Here is a 7,109-nt window from a genome sequence, read left to right as displayed (position 1 = left end):
GAGCCTGATGTGGGGCTTGATCCCAGGGCCCCGAGATCATGACCTGAACTGAAATCAAGAGTCAGAGGCTTAGCCCACTAAGCCATGTCCTTTCTGGTAGAGAGGGGAGGAGGGGCGTCTTTACAAATTTACGTTCTGCTTTTAGGCAAATGGGGGGAGAGCAGAGAGCTTTTCTTGTATCTGCTGCTTCTTAATTGCTTTCAGGTCAAAATACAGTTAGTTGACCCTCATACAATTGTGGTGTTAGGGGCAGTGATCCCCCACCCCCACTCAGTTGAAAATCCATATATAACATTTGACTCCCCCAACACTTAGCTACTAATAGCCTACTGTTGATGGGAAGCCTTACCCATAACATAAACAGTTGATTAGCACATATTTTATATGTTGTATATATTATATACTGTATTTAAAGTAAGCTAGAGAAAAAATGTTATGGAGAAAATCGTAAGGAAGAGAAAATCCATTTACAGTACAGTACTGTTTTTATTTTTATTTTTTGGCAGTCTCAAATATTTTATTTTATTTTTAAGTTTTTATTTAAATTCCAGTTCGTTAACATACAGTATAATATTAGTTTCAGGTGTACAATATAGTGATTCAACACTTCTATACATCACCCAGTGCTCCTCAGGACAAGTGCACTCCTTAATCCCCATCACCTATTTCAACCATCCTCCAACCCACATCCCCTCTGGCAACCACCAGTTTGTTCTCTATAGTTAAGAGTGTTTCTTGGTTTGCTTCTCTCTTTTTTTTCCCCCTTTGTTCGTTTGTTTTGTTTCTTAAATTCCACATATCAGTACTGTTTTTATGATAAAAATCCATGTGTAAATGGACTCGCCCAGTTCAAATCTGTGTTGTTCAAGGGTCAGTTTTAATCATTATGCCAAAGTGGTATATTTTGGTGTGCCAAATTCTGCCACCCTTCAGGTTCTAGGGCTGTCCTCAAAACAGGTTGTGAAAGAAGGTATTACTAAATATGGAAATGTAATATATTACATTAATTTTAAATGATTATAGAAAAATAGGGACTTATGGTCACCCCTAACACAAGCAAATTATTTTAATTACAACAAATTAGACAACTGTGAAGTTTCTTGAATGTCTTTTCTTTTGGTAAATGTAAGGCTTAAAATATATATATTTTTAGAAATAATACATGTTATTATGGAAAATCTACTCAGACAGAGATCAGCATCGTTAATATTTTAGCAGCTTCTTCCAATTTTTTAAAATGCATTTCAAGATTACACTGTATATGTACATATAAATGTGATTCTATATCTGTCTTTATTGTTACCTAATATGTATATGTATATATGGGTAAAATCAAAAGTATTTATTATAATTGAAAAGTATTTATATAATATGGAGTAAAAATTAGAATGCAAACTATACGGTATTTTCTTTTTAATACATATGCTTTGCCCATATATATATTATATATAAGAAAAAATAAGAAAAAGGAAAAAATATAAAGAAAAGACAAAATTCTCCATATATGTATGTATATTTTGCATCCATGGTCATATCCATGAATAAAGTTGAGGTATTTGGATGTACTGTGAGGTGAAATTGGCATTTGACATGGACTTTAGGAATCTGGGTTTGAGTTGGCCACAGCATGACCTTGGGCAAGATACTCAACTTCTCAGACTCACTTTCCAAATCTAAAAGAGGAACAACAATGCTTATCTCGATGAAGCACTAAATGATCTGCTGTGAGAAGCAAATGACCTTATAAATGTAAAGTGTGTGGTATAGTGCCTGACTCACAATGCCTCTATTTTATTCCTGAACCCTAGCTCATTCCTGCCTGAAGTTCAAAGTTTTTTCCACTAGATGGTGATGGTAGAAAAATAAAGTGAATCTACCATAGCAACTTTATTCTAACCAAATTTAAACTTTTTTTTTTTTACTCAGCTAAATGCAAATAAATTTAAACCATACGATAAGGTTGCAGGAAATGAGACCATTGTAAAGCAATAAAATCTAGGCTTAAATTTTCTCTTTAAATAACCCACTGATTAGTTATTTTCAACCGCCCTTGGCAGTTTACTTTGAGCAGTGTAAGGATCTTCTCTGTCCTCCTTCCCCAGAGTCAGTTTGGGAATGATGTATTCAGTGGGTGACTCAAATAAGTAACCACAAGTATTATTGAACCTCCAGGCATCATCTTGCCTCCTCATATTCATACCCAAGGGTATGTTGGACATTTTGAGTCCAGTTAATCCCTGACATCTTTAGTCACCATCCTAGAAGTGAGCCCTATGATTATCTGTTCTCCTTTCTGCTTTGTGATTCCTCTCCCTTAAACTAACCTCATGTTCCTTTCTTTCCTGACTTTCCCCTGTATCTTCTGGAATCTATGCCACATTTTTTATTAAGTTTATTCTTATAGGTTGTATGCATTTTCTTGATATTGTAATAACATCTTCTGATTGTTCTATTTTCTTACTGGTCTTACTGGTATAAAAGAAATGCACTGACTTTTTATTAATCTACTTGATGTTTGGCCTTTTTCGAACTCTTTTATTGATTTTAAGTGCTTTTCTATTGATATAAAAATAGTATATCTGAACTTTGTCCCTACCTCCTGACACGGAGCTTCGAAAACCCTTGGACTCTCCTGAGTGACAGGAGAGTCATTATTATGCCAATCAGTTTGCCTCTGATGGGTTTTTACATAGCTTCAGAAAGGTGGCTGGTCACCAGAAAGACCACCCACATGATTAGAACTTCAGACCAACCTGGGGGTGAGAGGGATACTGGAGATTGAGTTCAGTCACAGGGCTAGTGATCTAATGAATCATGCCTACATAATGAAACTCCAATAAAAACTTTGGACACCAAAGCCCAGTTGAGCTTCTTGGCTGGTGAATATCTCTCTTATTGGCAGAGAGAGTAATGAGCCCTGTCTCCATGGGAGTGGGCGTAGAAGCTCTGCTTCTGGTACCCTTCCAGACCTTGCATTCTGTGTATCCCTTACCAAAAAATTGTAATTATATGTAGAGTGCTTTCAGTGAATTCTATGATTTGTTCTAGTGAATTATCAAAACTGAGGGAGTCATGAGAACCCCCCGATTTGTATCCAGTTGGTCAGGAGTGCAGCTGGCCCCTCAGACTTGAGAATGGTGTGGGGGCAGTCTTGTGGAGGCCTTTGCCCTTAGCCTGATACTAACCCTGGTTAGTTGGTGTCAGAATCGAATTGAATTACAAGACGCCACGCTGGTGTCAGAGAATTGGTGTCAGAACAATACTCTTGCCTTTTCCTTTTCAATGCATATATCTATTATTTTGTTTTCTTTTTGAATTGCATTAGCCAGTACTAGGTATTATTAAATTATTGGAGAAAGCAGTTCTCTTAATCTTCTAAAGTGAAATTTGAAGTGGCATAGACAAAATTCTAATTCAATCCCTGATTAAAAAAAAAAAAAACTTCTAGTAAAATAGGAGAAGGATACCTCCTTAAGGTAATTTTTTTTCTTTTTGCCACAAACTAGCAGCCATTGTTATGTTTCATGGTAAAAACACTAAAGATATTCATATTTTCACACATATATATCTTACTTCCTCGCCCTAGAGTTCCCTTCTAGCCCTTTGCTATGTCTGGGTTACTATTTACTCTCCAGTTTAGATAAGTCCTGTTTACCTGCCCCGACCCTCCAGGCTGCTTTGGTGCCCTTTGCCATATGCTCTGGTGACTATTGACACCTGTCTATTCCTCATAGTGGACATTTCATAGGATTATACTTCCCAATTACAGGACTTCCCATTGCATTCCTGCCTCTACTTCCATTATAGGACAGAGTTTTTCACCTTGCATGCTCAGGGCCAGACCCTAGGCCTGCCATGTAGTGGACACTAGGAATGTACTTGAATGGAATCCATGAATAAAAGCAATCAGGCAGTCTTCGAGTATAGACTTAATGCCTTTTTCTTAAGGTTCACCTTTGGAGCATTCTGTTTCTTCTGTAAAAGTCACCTGACTGGGTTTTCAGGTATGGAAAGGTTTGGTGAAGACTTCCCACTGACACGGAGGTATTTAGACAACATTCCATAAAGAAAAAAGATACTTTTTTTTTTCCTCAGGTGAGAATAAGATGGTCATCTCCAACAATGGAGAATGGCCACTGGGAAGTCAGACTGAGTTGCTTTGGGGAGGCATGGATTTTAATTGAAGATGGCAGAGGGTTTACCATGACATCTGTTTCCTTCTTGCCAATCAAACTGCGTTTGAAACCTCATGCTGAGAGGGCTGAAGCCCAGAAGATGAACAAACTGTGAGAAATTGGATGTTCTGGGCATAAATGGTGCTGCTTTGGGAGCTAGAAGACCCAGTAGCACTGAGTTGGAGAGGAGGCCATATTCCCCAGCTCTGCTCTGGCCCCCGAGGATGGGCAGCTTAAGGAGCACCTGTGGACAGCACCCACAGCACAGACTTTGGTGTTGCACCGTGGACACCATGAACACTGGAAGTAGTCAGGCTTCTTCAGGGAGGCTCTTGAGCATTGGCCTTCAGTACGTGTAGAGCCCTGCAGACAAAGGATGATGCCGTCAACAGAATAGTTTGTAACACAAACTAAGCAACTCTTTGAAGAATTTCCAGAAATAAGTTGGGGATACTTTGGGAGCTGCTAGGTGACTGGTTGGTACTGTGAGGCATTGCAAAGGCATTGCAAATCTCAGAGACCTTTTAAAAAAGGCATTAAAAATTAATATGGAGGTCACAAATGTTCTTGTCAAAAACTGAATAAACAAAAGAGAAAAAAATGAACATTGGTTTCTACCTTACACCACAGGCAAAAATTAATTCAGGATGGATCACAGGCCTTGATGTAAAAGCTAAAAGTATAAAGGTTCTACAAGAAAACATAGAAGAATGTTGTCATGACTTTGGAGCAATGATTTTTTGGGAGAACACAAACAGCACTAGTTATTAAAAAATATATGTATATATAAATTAGACTTCATCAAAATTTAAAAACATCCGCTCTTCAAAGGATAGCTTTAGGAAAATAAAAACACAAGCCATAGACTGAGAGAAAATATTTCAGTACATACATCTATACCGGACTTATATCCAGAATATATAAAGAATTATTGCAACTCAATAATAAGACAAAACAGAATGGGGAGAAGGTATAAAAGAATAGTTCATGAAGGAGATACATGAATAGCGAAAAACACATGAAACATGCACAGGGAGATGCAGATTAAAACTGCAGTGAGGAGTGCCTGAGCTCAGTTGGTTAAGCATCTGCCTTCAGCTCAGGTCATGATCTCAGGGTCCTGGGATCGAGCCCTGTGTCCGGCTCCCTGCTCAGTGGGGAGTCTGCTTCTCCTTCTTCCTCGGCACCCCTAACTTGTTCTCTCTCTCTCAGATAAACAAATAAAATCTTAAAAAACACAAAAAGCCCAATGAAATGCTACTACATTCCTGCTAGAATGACTGAAAAGAAAAAAGACTGGAAATATTAAGCATTGGAAGCTCTAACGCATTGCCCTAATGTGTTGATCATGAGAGTATGAAATGGTATAACCATTTTGGAAAATCATTTGGTAATTTTCTTAAAAAGTGAAACATACCCTTGCTGCATAACCCAGTGATTCCACTCCTAAGAAATTTACCCAAGGGAAATGAAAACATGTCTACAACATGTCCACGAAATGACTTGTATGCAAATGGTTATAACAGATTTATTCATAATAGCCCCAAACTGAAAACACCCCAAAAGCCAATCAACAGATGAATGGAAAAACAAATTTTGGTTTTGTCATACAATGCAATTCTACTCAGTAAAAAATAAACTGCCAATATATACAGCAAGATAAATCTCAGAAACATTATGTTGAATAAAAGAAACCAAACACAAGGGCGCCTGGGTGGCTCAGTTGGTTAAACGACTGCCTTCGGCTCAGGTCATGATCCTGGAGTCCCTGGATCGAGTCCCACATCGGGCTCCCTGCTCGGCAGGGAGTCTGCTTCTCCCTCTGACCCTCTTCCCTCTTGTGCTCTCTGTCTCTCATTCTCTCTCTCTCAAATAAATAAATAAAATCTTAAAAAAAAAAAAAGAAACCAAACACAAGAGTCTATATTGTATGATTCTAATTATGTGACATTCTAGACCAGGCAAAACTAATCTCTAGTGATAGCACCCATATCAGTGGCTATCTGGGGCAGAAGGTGGGCGTTATTGATGGTGACAGAGTATTAGGGATTTTGGGGGATAGTGATAGCAATATGGTGTATATTGATTGAAGAGATGGTTACACATTGTATATATTTATAAAAACATCAAACCGAAAAAAAACCACATCAAACTGTACCCTTAAAATGAGTGCAGTTTATTAATGCAGATTTTATCTGAACAATGTTGATTTTAAAAAATATGGTAAGATCCTATTTCATACCCATGCAAATGAATAAAATTCAAATAACTGACAATACCAAATGTCAGTGAGGATGTAGAGCAATGGGAACTCTCATACGTTGCTAGTATGTTGCTGGTGGAAGTATAAATGGTACAAACACTGAAAAATTTCTTGGATTTTTATAAAATTAAACATGCACCTACCCTATGACCTAGAACTTGTACTCCTAAGTATTTACTCAAGAGAGATGAAACAAGTCTACAAAAAAATTTGTAGAAGGTTTATAGAATCTTTATTCTTTTTTAAAAATTTTTTAATGTCATGTTAATCACCATACATCATTAGTTTTTGATGTAGTGTTCCATGATTCATTGTTTGTGCATAACGCCCAGTGCTCCATGCAGAACGTGCCCTATTTAATACCCATCACCAGGCTAACCCATCCCCCCAACCCCCTCCCCTCTAGAAACCTCAGTTTGTTTTTCAGAGTCCATCGTCTCTCATGGTTCGTCTCCCCCTCCGACTTACTCCCCTTCATTCTTCCCCTCCTGCTATCTTCTTCTTCTTTTTTTTTTTCTTAACATATATTGCATTATTTGTTTCAGAAGTACTGATCTGTGATTCAACAGTCTTGCACAATTCACATCGCTCACCATAGCACATACCCACCCCAATGTCTGTCACCCAGCCACCCCATTCCTTCCACCCCCCACCACTCCAGTAACCCTCAG

The sequence above is a fragment of the Eumetopias jubatus genome, unplaced genomic scaffold (genome assembly GCF_037043125.1).
Source record: "Eumetopias jubatus isolate StellerSeaLion01/CBP00866 unplaced genomic scaffold, mEumJub1_p1.0 scaffold_6, whole genome shotgun sequence".
Classification (NCBI taxonomy): Eukaryota; Metazoa; Chordata; class Mammalia; order Carnivora; family Otariidae; genus Eumetopias; species Eumetopias jubatus.
The sequence above is the reverse complement of the archived record's forward strand: the minus strand, read 5'-3'. Positions refer to the sequence as shown.